Here is a 17,052-nt window from a genome sequence, read left to right as displayed (position 1 = left end):
CGGTTTCAAAATGTGCATAAACCGTGGTGAGTCAGGACGGATTATGAGTGAGAAAGTTTGAGTGTAAACTGTGGTAGGTCACCACGGTTTACTAAGGAGGGCTGGCGTGCATAAACCGTGGTGAATCACCACGGTTTATGAAGAAATGGCATTACACATTAAATGCATTAACTCTTTTCTTTTGTGATGTAATCCGCTCACTGTATTACTAGTATTAGGAAATAATAGATAGAATATATCTTTGCGTTATAGTATTATTTTGTATATAAAGGTCACCAATTTATACCATTTAGCTAATTTAAATAATATTAGTTTAAATTGAATGAACCTCTTATTAGCATATTTATTAAAAGGTGATAACGGAAAAAATATACCTTTTATATGTTATGTAGTGAGTACAGTACTGTTATAGTACTGTTATGCTGCAAAGAATAACTTACCAATTGGATTTGCCAATTGATGATAAGAAGGTATTTTTTAGCAATAAATTTTTTATAAGAATTCAGTGTGGATTTATGGTAAACAGAATCTAATGAATAATAATACATAAAAAAATTGTGTCTGTAAAAGGAGTACACAATAAAATCTAACAAATAGGATATTTTATATCTTTAAATTTTATTGTGCCCTAAAGTTTGATAAATGAAACAAAGAAATACAAATAGTACATATAAATAACTTTCAAAAAATAATATTATATTTATAGGATAAAATATGAGACTACAAATTTATAGATATGAATTTAAATTTGGTATAATATTTTAAAATTAGATAAAATATGAAATTTAGGCTTTTTGCAATTTATGAAAAAAATTTATTTATATTTTAATTTTTTCTTTTTTGTTAATCTGCAAAAAGTTTTTATGGTATTTTATAATTTGTGAGAAGTTGTCTTTTATTAGTATGTTAAAAAATTGAAAAAATAAACACCCTGCCAAAAGTAGCTATGGTGAGAACTAAGAAGTAGCTGATTTATACTTGCTTAAATAGTTAAATCACTTCCGAGTCTCATTATACATTATACTACCAAATAATTTCATCTTAAAATTAATTTTTTGATAATATATATACTCGTACCAACTATATTTTAGATAATTAATATTATATATACTAAGGGTTTTATGTGTAATGCCATTTCTTCATAAACTGTGGTGACTCACCACGGTTTATGCATGCCAGCCCTCCTTAGTAAACCGTGGTGACCTACCACGGTTTACACTCAAACTTTCTCACTCATAATCCGCCCTGACTCACCACGGTTTATGCACACTTTGAAACCGTGGTGGGTTGCCACGGTTTATATAGAAATGAGTTTTTGCACATACGGGTAACCAGATCCAGTTTTGCACATTTGAGTAAAGGTTTTCTCAAATCTATTTATTTAAGTAACTTGCCCTGTAAACTCTGTATGGTCCAACCATGTAATTATTAAGATTCTAAAAATTAAAAAACTTAATCGAAATTTTACTGAAATTGAATTGAATATAATAAAATAATATATTTATATATAAAATATATATTTAAAAAAATAATTTTTTATATTTTATTATTTTAAATTGAACTTATTTAATACATTACATTTTTGTTGGGTCAATTGTGGAGAATTCTCAACCATTGAAAAGATGAGAAGACATCACATCTAACTCAAAATCTTAAAGTATTAAAATAATGGGTCTTTCATCTTATAAATTTTTTATTATTTTTTAATGTGGGACTAATTTCATACACTCCTCACACTTACAATACTAACAATTAATTGGGTCCAGTTCTTGGAACAATTATAATTAGACTTGGTGGTGAGACTAGCCCAGAAACGCCCCACTTGAAAGAACTCTAGCCTGTAAAAGAAAAATATTCGGATGGTATCTTGTAAATCCTGACATATATCCCGGATGGATTCATTTAAATCTTCAACAAATTCACCCTGTAAATATTATAACTTAATAATATAATTTTGTATCAAAATCATTTACTACCAAGGTTCAGAATTACAGTTAGTGCCTTATGTTTTAGCAATTTTATTTATGAAATTCTAATTGTTGGTTGTCATTTTTCACATTGGATGCTCTCTTCTAGCATTGGCATTTTGTTAGACAATACACTAAATTTGTTAGTGTCCATGTTTAGAGCTTATCCTCTTACTTTCTTATTATCTATGTCTATAGCATTGACGTTTCATTAGGTTAACATATTCATTTATAGTGCCTTACTTATTTGTACTTGATTGTATTGTAAGAAATTTTAAGTATTATTTTAATTTTTCTATTTTAAAATATTTATTTAAACCATACGTTTCATTAGGTTAACATATTTATTTTAAGCATATTGGGAAGAATAACGCTAAATACGCTGATAATCGACGGTATTTAAGTATGTCTAAGTGTGTTTCGAAAAGAATTTTTTATCTTTTATTAAGATATGGTTAAACATAATAAACACGTGTGTCGGACGAATATTGATAAATATCGTGTTTAAAATGTGTTTAACACGTGGATACGACAACTCAGCAAAGTGTCCGCATTTCATAAGATATATATATACAAAAAATAAAGTTAAAAATAAGTTAAATTATATATGTATTTATATACAAATACACAATAGTGAATTTTTAGTATGTATATAATATAATTATAAATTAATTATAAGATGAAGGAAATTAGAATAAATCTTAGCAACATTTTAAAATATAATATTTTTAATTTTAATATTTTTTGTTGAAAACTACATTTAATATTACTTGACTAGTAGTTGTCAAACTAGAATTTTACAAAATTGTTTTTTTCTAACATTGTCTCTGCTCTAAAGAGTCAAAACTGAACGTTCAATTTTATCCAGGCTAAAGTGCCACTAATTGTCAATTTATACAGCACATGGTATGGGACCATGCCACGTACGCCTTCAAAAAACTATATAGCAGCTTTTTAATATAATTCTTCAAATAAAATAAATAACACTTGAAATTGCATTTGCAAACACATAATCATTTATATCTCTTTTTTTATTGGATTAAAAATTTTATAAATTTACTATTTAAAAATTTCAAAAAAAAAATAACATAAAAAAATCATATAAAAATTTACGCAAACTTTAAGAAATTTTTTAACAGATACAAACATTAAATTGAGTATAAAGAATTGCTTTGCTTACTAATATTAAAGTCATTTTTAATATTTTAAAACCTTTTAATAGCATTTTTTTTTTCTAAAATTATTCTTCTCTCTTTAAGTCTTAACCTCAGTATCAATAAATCAGTTTTTTACCATCGTTAAAACTCCAATACTAATGTTGTGGTCACCACTACTGCTATCATATTCATGGCCTCTGTCACCGCAACTATAAATAAATTTAGTAAGTTTATTCATTTTATATCTTTTCTTTTTTTTTTTTTTTCTTTTCTATTATAAAATTATTTTTTTAAACCTAAGCTGATATAGAGAAAGGAACAAGAATAATTATATATCTAATATTTTGACCCTTTTAAATTTTTGTCTTTTTTCTATTTATTTTGGCTTTAAGTTATAAACTTCGCTATTTTATAAATAGTGTAAATTTAGTTTCTACCCCTCAAATTTATTTTTACGGGTTATTTAATTTCTTGCGGTAAAACGAAAAAAGTATGCCTTACTTCGGGTTTAATGTTTGTCTAAATGCAATAATGTACAACGTAACAAAATGTTATACATGACGATATATAGTATAGTGTTCATTGTTCAATGTTATATCATTTGTATATAAGTGTAAGCGGGTTATCCTGCTATAATGCATAAATATTGATACAGATACGAAATATGACATGATAAAAATATGTAGATACATAAAATTTAAAATCTTATAAAATACAGAAATATAGTATATATAACATATAAAATATTTTTAAATAAATTATAATAATAATTTGATATTTTATTAATATTAAAATATAAAATAATTTTTTAATTATTTTTAATAATTTTTTTAATTATATAAAATATTTAAAATATTTTTTGTCTTAATAAATAATAACGTATATTATTTTTAAATTTATTTTAAAAATATATATTAAGAATAAAATTATATACGCTGAATGTGTTCGAAATTTTTTAACTTATATTTATGTATCCAAATCCAAAACTCGCTAAAAACCAAGGCGAGACCTGTCAGCCCATAAAAATAAAACAATCATAAAATGCTAATTTGCTCCCATTTTATGATAGACTGATCGAGCGGTTGGTCAGCCCACTTTATTTAAAAAAAATAATTTAATAAAAATTTAATTATAATTCATATTCAAATAAAAAATTAATTAAATTATAACATATTTTTTTTTTATAAATCTTTTATTTTTAAGTTCTCAATGCCAATAATTGTCTATAATAATATCTATTTTTAAATTACTATAAAAATTAAAAAATAATATTTTTAATTTAATTTTTAAATAAAATCAATTATAAAAACATAAATTTGTGATAGAAACAAGTTATTTACCTTCGTACATATATATATATATATATGAGATATATGAGAGGACAAAATAAAATAAATAAAGAAAAAAAAAGAGAATAGAAAGTAAACGAAATGTGTTTGAAAATTATAATTTTAAATTTTTGTACATATATTCTTACAGTAATCACCACTTCTCTTTTTTCTTAAAAAAAAAAAAAAAAGAAAATTTTGAGTTGACCGGCCGGCTCACTAAAATTTGTGGTTTGACCAGTTCAAAATTTTAGATCGATCTATTTTTTTGGCAAATTTAACAGATTGCTCCACGACTGCATTTTAACATCGTCTTTTTTGGATTTTATTAATTTTTTTGTTACTTACTTAGTATCTGTCATTTTATCCCCTATTAATCCAAACTCGATCTTAGTCACCAAAAAAAAAAAAAAAATCCAAACTCCACCTTAAGTACACATCTGAATGTGATGAATAAGTCGTTTAGCAAGAATAGTTATATACACTAAGCCTCCAAACCTGCTTAAGCAAAAATTGAGTGATCTAACAAGTAATTATTTATTGATTTTTATTGTTTACTATTACACTTAATAAAAATTGAGTGATGTAACAAATAAATACTGACTTTATTTTATTTTATTTTATCATAAATTTCTTTACTAAAAATAAGGGAAAAATCTTTTATGATTATTCATGAATCATGGTAAATAAGATAAATCGGTTGAGCAGCTAACAAATTTAATGAGTAAACGTTGTTTTTTATTTACGTAAAAATGAGATGACATGCATGCGTATATATTAATATAAAAAAAATATATATTCAAAAGTATTTTTCTATTATATCACTTATTTACTCACAACTTTAAAATTTTTAAGAATATTCAATTGTATTATCTTTCTAACCAAAAATTCATCCTTCATTTTCATTAGATATTTATATTAATTCAGTTAAATGACAGTAACAACAAACAAATTAATATAAAAAAAAATCTAAAAATTCATCATGTATGTGAAACATGAACATGACACGTAAACATAAACATTAGCTATGATTGTGCCTAAACTTTTACTTTTTCCGTTGAACTCTAACAAATTTCAGATTCACAATTCTATCAAGAATTTCGGGATTTTGTTGCATGAAAAGAAGTTCAAAAACTGTTAGTTAAAATCCACCTTTCGTCCTTGTTTGTCTCGTTTATATGTTGTCAGGAACATATGTATGTAGCTAGCTGTGGAATTTGTTGCTAAGAAATTGATTAAATTTTGGACTTTGGCCTCATGACATTAGCTAAGGTTCTATTTTTCGTATTAATTGTGTCTCCGATTATATCTTTTTTGTTTTAATATAATCCTATTGTCCTATACCTTGGCCACATTTAAAGGAGTCTTTTAGACTTATTTATTATTTTTATATCTATAGTATTTAATATCACCAAAAAAAATTTATTGACATAAATTATTATTCTAAGCGTGATGCCAATTAGTGAGCGAAGGATAGATTGGTTTTATTCCATGTTTCCCTTTTTTTTATATATAATTTATCAAAAATATTAGTAAAAAATGGTTAAAACTTATTATTTTGGTTTTATTTAATATTTTTACCACAAATAAATATTAAATAAGACAAATTTAAATTATTTGAACTAATTATTTTTTATTTTTCTAATATTATCTGATAATTTATATAGTATCAACCACATTATATTTACATTAAAAAATAGCTATTAAATTAGTCACATATAAAGAATATATATTAAAAATAAATTAAATAATATATAATTATATTGTGATTAATTTGATAACTGATTTTTTATACATACACATGTATACACATGTAGTAATTTTGTATAAATATTTTTTGTAATTGTTTATTGGTTTAATTAGAAAAGAAGTTCCTAAAATGTCAATCAATTTGATTAAAGCCCTAATTTGTTCCATCTTGGAGCAAAATAGATGGATTTTTAGATTTTAAAATTAATTTTAGTCCACTTAGTCCCAAAATGTTTCAATTTTTTTCCAATTTAAATTAAAAAATTATGTATAATGTAATGCAATATATGATACTTTAAACTTACAGTACTATAAGTGCTCTTAATCTAGTACTGTAAAAGATTTCTAAAATTTAGAATTCAAATTTTTATGATTTTAATAAAAAAAATTATCATAAGACAAATAAAAATGAAAAAAAATTATACAAAAATTAAAAAGAAAATCCTTGCATGAAGAGACGTATTAAAAATATAATTGTTCATGTACATTCTACTATCAATTTTAACTTTTAAAAAAATATATCATAACGCATATATATATATATATATATATATATATATATATATATACTATTACTATAAAAGGGTTTTATATATATAACTAATTATTGTATATTATTATATCAAATAAAAATAATTAATTTTAAAATCTACTACTAAACAAGTATTTAAATATATAAATTTAATTAAATAATTATATATATATATGTCTAGGAAATGTCATGAACCAATGGTTGGCCTCAAAATTCTAGAAGCATTATCCAATATATATATTGTAATTGTTTATTGGTTTAAATAGAAAAGAAGTTCTTAGAATGTCAATCAATTTGATTAAAGCGCCAATTTGTCCCATCTTGGAGCTAAATAGGTGGATTTTTAGGTTTTAAAATTAATTTTAGTTCACTTAATCCCAAAATGTTTCAAATTTTTTTAAATTTAAATTAAAAAATTATGTATAATATAATGCAATACATGGTACTTTAAACTTATAGTACTATAAAGTGCTCTTAATCTTAGTTTTTAACAGTTGCTAGCTTTGTTATTCATGAATGTTTAAACGTGTAAATTATGTATAATAAACTGAAACTCAATTTACATTATCATTTAAAAATAACTATATATATGTGGCTTAAATTATGCAAATTGAATATTATATTTTGAAACATGTTATATGTCGGGCAACTTGAATATTAGTTAAACCAAAACAAGGTCACGTTCAGATACCTCCAATTTTAGTGTTTGGTCGTCGCTTATCATCATTTATATCTTGAAAATCCACACTAACTGATGAATCACAAATTTGGTTCTCAAATGTTTAAGTAGCTTTAGACTTGACACTCTTGTAAGTTAAAAAGAGAAAGTGTGGACGGTGGCTACTATAATTTAATCTGGATAGCTTAGTAGGCAATGAATAACCTAGTATCTTAACCACGTATCTCATATACTATCATGCACGAACACTGGTACGGACACGAGACACGACACCATATGAAACACGTGACACGTAAATTTTAAAATCTTACATGATACGGGAACACGCATGCATATGAAATATAAAGTATTTTTTAGATAAATCGTAATGATATTTTGATATTTTATTGATATTAAAATATAAATTAAATTTTTTTAATTATTTTTAATGTCTTATTTTAATTATATCAAGTATTTAAAATATTTTTTGTTTTAATAAATAATAATATATACTATATCTAAACTTATTTTAAGAATATATGTTAAGAATAAAACTGGACATACTGCACATGATGGTATTTAGATGTGTCTAGGCGTATCCGAAAATTTTTTTTAGTTTTTATTAAGACACGGTTGGACACAACTGACACGCATGTCGGACGAGTGTCGTTGAGTGTCGTGTCTAAAATGTGTCCGACAGGCAGACACGACAACTCAGTAAAATGTCTGTGCTTCATAGCTCGTATATATAAAATTTTGCTATATGTCTTAACGATAAAGTGTAACTTGCCAAAATAAAAATTATAAATTAATATTCAATTTAAAAGTATAAAAATAAATAATTTTTAAAATTTATTATAAAAAATAAATTAAAAAAAATTAAATACCAAATAATAGATATTATAAAAGTAACATATATATACCTCTTTTTATTAGTTTAAAATTAAAAAAAATAATATTATAACATAATATCAAATTTTTTATAGCCTAAAAGTAAAAAATTTGATTTTTAGTGATTCTAATAAAAAATAAAAAATTTTATCATAAGACAAATAAAAAAAATTATATAAAAATTCAAAAAAAATTCTTGCATAAAAAAACGTATTAAAAATACAATTAGTCACGTGTATTTTACTATTAATTTAAACTTTAAAAAAATAATATCATAAATCACACACACACAGATATAATATATATATATATATATATATATATATATATATATATATATATATATATATTAATATAAAAGAATTTTATTTACATATATAACTAATTGTATATTATTATATCAAATACAAATAATTAAATTTAAAATTTATTATACTAAACAATTATTTAAATATATAAATTTAATTAAATAATTATATAATTTTTTTATATTATATATATATATATATCAAGAAAATGTCACGAACCAATGGTTGGTCTCAAAATTCTACAAACATTATCCACTATTTATATTTTTCTGCCGAGTCAATTGGTACAATGATAATCCCCTATGAGATATACAATTTACACATTCAAATTTCGTTAAGGCCTAATACGGACAATTTCTTATGCATGCTGGACCAATGTGATATATAAATATTGTTTTTTACTTTGATAGTTATCATACCACAGCAAATATTCTGTCGTATAAGGCGAATTTTAGTGTCATAATATTTCCCTTTCCCACGGTAATATTCTCAATGATGCTATTTCAACATCACTTTTTTAAAACCCTATATGAAGGACGACATTTTATTATCTCACTCACGTACATAATAAAAGTAGCATCAATTAAGTTATATCCACCTAATTTTAAACAAGAATAAACTACCAAAATAACCTGTAATTTTTGAAAATGCAAACAAAAATATCTTCGACTTTTGTATTCAGCAAAATATTTATGCATTTGATTCAAAATTCTGTAGTAATATTTGGATAATTATTTAAAAATATATATAAAAAATTAAATCAATATTTAATCTTTAAAATTTTTTATTTTTTAAAAGTATTTTTGATGATTGAAAAAAGAGTTATTTTACGTGTACACTAAAATTAGTTACTAAAATCAACTATTAGTATAAAATACATGCTAAAATGTAAATATATATTGAAAATAAATTAAACCACACATATATTTATACACAAATATATTAGTGGCTGATTTTAGTGGTTAATTTTAGTGTACAAATAACATTTTTGTTGGAAAAATAAAAGAATATACTTAACATAAAATTATAAATTTCTAAAAATAAAAATGTCTCATTTTTAAATTTATATTTATTAAAAATCACATTAAAATTTAATATCTAAAATATTTTTTAAAAATATATATTTAATATCTTAAAAATAAAGAATATTTTATCGGCAAATTCAAAAATCGAGAGGCATTTTGATAGCCTTTAAATAATTACATGTTAACTAAATTTGTAAAATGCTTCATATATATGTTTGTATTTTATCGGTGGATTTCTTTAGGGACTTTAATTAGTTATACGAGATATATAAACTTGATGTTATATTTAATTAAGGGTGATGGAGGAGGTGATGGAGAGGGAAAAAGAAAGCTTTTTGGAGCAGAGTGAATACGAAGGAAAGAGAATAAGGAACATAAGGATATTTTTTGTGGGAAGAATGATTTTAAAATTAAATTTAATATTAGGATAATTACGTAAAAAATTTTTTGGGAATGATTTTAATTTTTGGTCAAAATCATAAGAACTAAAATTATACTTACCCCATTTAAGAACCAAAATCTTAAAGTGAATATTTATCTCTTAATAATAAATAATTTTAAAAAAGTTGGATTAGTCTAATAGTTAACTCATCAGATCATTTAAACAAATGTTGAGGTTTTGAATTCTGTCTTGTGCATGCAGTAACCCATTGGCCAACGACAAACTCTTAAATAGAGCTTTAATCCGCAACGGATTAGTTTTTAACTTGTTGGGGTAAGAGATACCGTGAAAAACTAAAATAATAATAATAATATTGTAAAATAAATAAATAAATAAGATGTATTAAATATAAAATAAAGATGTGTAAATAGAAGACTCTAGTAGGAGTGTTTATGGATCGGATCCGATCCGCATATCAACGGTGTTTATCCGAATTCGATCCAAAAATTGCGGATATGGATCCGATCTGCAAGACTATCGGATCGGATTGTGGATTTTGTGTAGGTATCCGCATATCCGCGTATCCACAAAAATAAAGAAATAAATAAGTAAATATTCTTTTTATATTTTATTTCAACTAATAATTATCATATATGTTGTATTATTTTAATTTATTATTTAAGAAAAATATGTTTGATATTATTTTAACAGTAAACATATTTAAAAGAATAGAAAAAATAAATTTTATTGATATTTTTTAATAAAAATAAGCTTTTCAAAATATTTTTGTGTTTTACGGATATATCCAATATCCGATCCGATCAAATTCACACGAATAGGATCTAAGCTTAAAAACTGCGGATATGAGATATGATCCGATGATTTTAGTACGGATCGATTCGAAATTTTGGCCATATTCGATCTGATCCGATCCTATCTGCGTTCACCCCTAGACTCTAGTATTAATATCCACCAATATAATTAACTCAATATAATATAGATGATTCATATATTTATTTAATATATATAGTAACGTAAAGAGAGAAAGAAGAATATTAGCAGTATATAAAGAAAAAAGGATTATTGTTATTGCTTTGTGTGTTATTCTCGGGCCACACTTTTTCTATTTATACATATAGAAGATTCTCTTTTCATGGTTTCATAAATGTGGAGTCCAACCTTGAAACTTTTGCACCGTCCACTATTAAGTTTTTGGACCTCGAAAATGATTTAATTGGACGAATGGACATTCATATTTATCACAACACTTTCATTGGATGTCCATTTAATATTATGTCTCGTTAAAACCTTACTAAAGAAAAACCTGTAACACCCTCACTATTAGAATGTTACGCTTCCCGCTGCACCATTCTAATAGCAAGAAGTATTATGACAACTTCATATACTTAATAATAAAATAGGAGCCTTTGACTCGAAATCGTATCGTTGTTTTCTTTTTAATAAAAACAGAAATACTTTTTAACTGAAAATAAACAAGCTTATACATATATGCAAAACTTCTTACTTAGACAACTTACAAGCATTATATACCTACATATTATTACAGTCACAACTCCTATCCCTCTTACAAAAATATAATAATAAAGGCGAGGGAAAATTTATAACATATGTATACAAACAAAAACAACATATATAATTAAAAACTTAACAAAAATTCTGCAAACTTCTTCGTCCGTCCTGAAAATATAAAAACTGTAGGGGAGTGAGAACCTAAACACACGGTCTCACCACTGAGTTTCAGAATAGTCATAAGAAGATATTTAAAGAGAAATAAGTTAAGTATCCAGAAATCCAAAACTCACTTTTCTTATAAAAGAATCTTAAAAGTTTCCTAACTGTATGAATGACCAACTTGTTCCAAACAGAGGTTCATTAAACCTATGCTAAACCAGTTTGATATTTCATACTTTACTAAACCTTAATCAGAAACCAATTACGCAATCAACCAACACTATCATCAATTCAGCACCAAAATTCAATCTCAAAAGTACCACACCAGAACAAATACAGGCAAAACAGACAAGAAAAATATAGGTATAGGTAGCAGTTACAGCAAGTAGCTCATATAGCAGTTAGAGACAGTTAAGCAGTTAGGCAAACCAAAATAAATTCAAACCCAAATAAAGCATGCAAATGCATATGATGCATGTCTGCCCTATGGCTAATGAGCTCATCTGTCGGTTATACAGCCAACCCAACATATCCTGGTAGCTAACCATTGGACAAAACATCAAACACAGAGCAAGTGGGACCTCGCCTCAACCCTTGCATCTTACCCGCGTACCCGGAGTAGGGGACATCTTCACCCTGCCTCTTACCCAGATAGTGTTACATTTTCTTAATAAATCGAATTGAAAACAAAATTCTTTTGGTAATAAATCGAGATCAAATAATATTCTTAAATAAGATTTGCTTTTAAATAACATTTTAAATAAAGTCTCAGAGTTTTATAAAAATTTGGCAGCATTTTCTCTAAAATTCGGGCTATGCCACCCTTTCAAAGTCTCAACTAAACAATCTCTCAATCATTTCGAATATCAAATCCTTTTCAATAATCAAACCATTTTCAAATATCAAATAATTCTCAATAATCAAATTGTTTCCTTTAAAACTAAGCCACGTTCTATTTCAATAAAATTTAGCTTTCTTTCAAATCCTTTGCTCTTGAATGAAACCAATAATTACTAATGAATCAAACCAATATTTTTCCAAACTCTTTTCAACGGTTTCAAATCCAAGTCACTCCTTAGTATAAATTTTATAACTCAGACTTTGAATACAAAATCCTTTCCTCAATATGAGTAAATATGCAACCAGATCTTTTTCAACATAAGATCATTTTCTTAAAATAGGTTTATAAATTGGATTTACAATAAAAAGAGCATTTCTTAATATAAATATATGTAAAAATTAAGTTTTCAAAATAAAATCACTTTTTTGTTTGTTTTTACAAGAAAACAGGCGGAACCCCTCCTCAAAACTCTACTTCACCACCCTTATGGGCTCCCTCACTTTCATAACTTCTCGACAGTTTACCAACATTCCATCAGCGCTTTTCAAACACAAGGTTCTCAATAATCGACATATGATTCCAATCCTAGTAAAATCATTTATTTAGTAACATCAAAATCAATTACCATTCACTTTCTCAACCAGAAACTCAATCACAATCACAGCCAATCATCCAGAGCAAAAAAATCAAAACTCAATAACGTTATAATTACTAATATATTTGTAATTATTTACTATACTTTTGGGCATTCTTAAATTGAAAACGGTTAATTTAAAAATAAAATCCCCTATAGATTTTTCTTTCAGTAACAGGTTCAGGAATCCTTGGCGCGGAGCTGCGATTGAACATCATGTATATATGTATCCATATTTTCTGTATTTGGTTTAGTCTTATTCTTCCCTCTCGTCGTTTATTGTTTTTAGTTTTAGAGGGGTAGGATTTGTAATTGAGGTTTTTTGACATAAGTCTATGTATATAAAGCTATGTGAATATATACTTTTATGGTTAAGTGATTTAAAAGTAAAAATTTTCCGTTTTCTTAATTAAAGATTTCGGTTCGTATTCGCGAAGGCTCAATATTAAATAAATATAGTATGAAATTAAAGGAGTAGAGGTAGGTGACTCCTGGACTTTTAGTGCGATCATGAGGTGCTAAAAGTTAGGGTGTTACAAAACCCAATTGAAAAAAAAATAGTGAAAGAAAAAGAATACAATATCTTTCGTGATGGGGAATGTCTCATTAAAAACCTTGTCTAGAAAAACATAATAGAAAAAAGTCTGACTAAGAAAAAAAGAGTACAATCTCCCCCTCTTGTCACCATTATTTAATATCTCGAAATCGGCGCATCTCAATTTGATGTCTCAATCTTTCAAAGGAGGATTTTAGATGTGACTTTGTAAATAAATATGCCAGATTATCGCTTGAACGGATCTATTGGACATCAATTTTTCCTTGATTTTGGAGATTATGAGTGAAGAAAAATTTGAGAGAAATATGCTTTGTTCTATCACCTTTGATGTATCCCCCTTTAAGTTATGCAATGCATGCTGTATTATCTTCAAACAGAATAATTGGAGCTATCTTATGATCAATCAGTCCACATGATGACAGAATATATTGGATCAAACTCCTGAACCAAAAACACTCACGACTTGCTTCATGTATCGCTAGTATTTTAGCGTGATTAGAGGATGTTGCTGTAATCATCTGTTTTGCAGACCTCTATGGTATAGCTATATCACCATATGTGAATATAATTTTTATTCCTTTCATAAATTTTATTGTCACCAAAACCTTGTCATTTACCTCTTTTGGGGTTATGATTTGTCGCATTTACTTCAAGAAATAGGGGGGCGTCAGCTGGGTGCGCTTCATGATTTCTTAAAAGCAATTCATTGTTACGCTCATCAACAAGAAGGCAAGAAATTAACTCAAAATATTTTTTAAATTCTTTTTCTCGATATTGCTGCTGTAGGAGCACATTCAAGACATGGAAGGTCGAGAAAGTTTTCTCTAACATGTCATTATCAGTTATCTTTTTCCCACATAATTTTATTTGTGAGGTAATTCGCAAGATTGCTGAATTGTATTCATTTATGGATTTAAAATCCTGTAGACGTAAGTGCGTCCACTCATATCGGGTTTGAGAAAGTATCACTGTCTTTTGATGATTATACCTTTCTTCAAGATTTTTTCACACATCTGCTGAATCTTTTAGTGTGAGATATTCATTTTTCAATCTTTTGTTAAGATGACGACGGAGGAAGATCATGACTTTGACTTTATCCTTTTGGGATGCATTATTTTTAGCCCTAATGGTATCTCCTAGATCCATTGAATCAAGATGGATTTCGACATCTAGTATCCATGATAAGTAGTTGTTTCCAGATATATCAAGATAATTAAATTCAAGATGAGAGAGCTTCGACATAATGAAATTTTATTATCTAAGTCTTCCTAAAATTTGACCAGAGTCTCGTGCTAATAACATGTTGTAAAATAAATAAATAAGGAAGATGTACTAAATATAAAATAAAGACGTATAAATAGAAGACTCTAATGTTAATATTCATCAATATAATTAATTCAATATAATAGAGATGATTCATATATTTATTTAATATATATAATAACGTAAAGAGAGAAAAAAAAAAGAATATTAGCAGTATATAAAAAAAAAGATTATTGTTATTGTTGTGTGTATTATTCTCGAGTAACACTTTTCTTATTTATACATGTACAAACATTATATTTTTATGGTTTCATAAATATACAGTCTAGTCTTAAAAAATTTACACCTTTCACTATTAAATTTTTGAACCGCCCAAAATGATTTGATTAAAAGAATGGACATTTATATTTATCACAACAAATAAATAATTTTGGGAGTGTAATTTCCTATTTTCCGGTTTTGGAATAATGATTATTCCTCACATATGATGTTTTAAAAATAATGTTCGTATGTTTTGAATTTAAAATCAAATTTACCTTGTATTCTTTTCCGTGCCAAAATGGTCTAACAGAGGAATTAACAGAAAATTAAAAGACATTTTTCATTAGCTTTGCTTTGATTATTCAACTCATAAGCTACGCAAGTAGGTTGAAGGAAGAGATTTAAATGATTAGTTGATTACAGATTACAAAGTCATCAATAAATAAATAACTCAATTTTTGTACATACATGATACATGTCTTAAAAGTAATTTATGCCAAAAAAAAAATCAAATTAACAGAGAAAAATATATAAAATGTTATATTTTTAATATATTTTTTTATTCAAAAACTTCTTTTAAATTTGAAGCGTAATAATTATGTATAACTTTTTTTTATGTTGATTTTTTTCAGATAATAAAAATTGGTTTTAAATATTTAATTTATAAAAATTTTAATATTATATATAATATAAAATTATTTATCTAAAAAATTTAATTAATAAAAAATATAAATATTTATATCTTTAAAAACACTCAAAGTTGAAAAGACGCTTAGTAGGTCAATTACTGAATAACATGTATAAACTAGACACTGTGCATAGATGCCTTTCTTGCCTCCAAGGGTAAGTGATGTACTTTATGTCTGTACTACTAGGTTAACACTCAGGCCACTGTATTTATTATTTAACAACTTGGTAGCACAAAATATATATATATATATATCATTTTGAACTTTTAACAATACCAATAATGTTATTTTAATCTAAAATTATGTTCATCTTCTATAAATATATTAGCATTATTGTTTTTATAATACCAAATAAATTATTAAGGTCTTGGTGGTATCTTTTTTCTGAAAAATAAAAAAGTTATTGATGTTATCAGGAGTTTACTAGAAATTTAGAAGGATACACTTACTTTTAATAAAAAAAATTTTTAAAAATCTTTTTGTTAAAAAAAGAAAATTGGAGAGGTAGCTAAATGATGTTCAGATTTTTTTCAAAAATAAAAAAGACTCAGAGTTGAAGGTGAAAGAGCAAGATATTTATGAGGAGCTAAATTCTATCCTTCTTCAAGAAGAATTTCTGTAATATTAAAAATCTAGAGAACAATGAGTTCGACGTGGTGACTGAAATACTAAATTTTTTTACTTGCAAATAGTTATTAGACAAAAGAGGAATAAAATCTATGGATTGTTATTAGATGATGGAATTTAGACCACTCAGACGTAGGTACCTGAGCAGGAAAAAATTCTTTCTTTCAAAAACTATTTTTTACAAAGAAGAATATTGATCTGAATGTTATGGGAGATTTTTTCTACCCCTCTCTTAGCAATGAGGCCTGTCAAAAATTTGTTAAACCGATGGCGTTAGAAGAGGTGAAAAGAGCTGTAATGACCATGAATTCTTCCAAAGTTTCGAAGCTGGATGGTTTTCAAGCTCTGTTTATAAAGAATTTTTGGACTCTCTTAGTTATGATGTGTGGGAGTTAGTCAAGAGAGCCTTTGAGGGCGAGATTTTAAATCTCGCTATTTTTGAGACCTTCATTGTTCTGATTTCTAAAGTGAAAGCTCCTTATTTATTAAGAG

Source organism: Arachis ipaensis, chromosome B2 (assembly GCF_059453495.1).
Source record: "Arachis ipaensis isolate K30076 ecotype BB chromosome B2, ASM5945349v1, whole genome shotgun sequence".
Taxonomy (NCBI): Eukaryota; Viridiplantae; Streptophyta; class Magnoliopsida; order Fabales; family Fabaceae; genus Arachis; species Arachis ipaensis.
The sequence above is the reverse complement of the archived record's forward strand: the minus strand, read 5'-3'. Positions refer to the sequence as shown.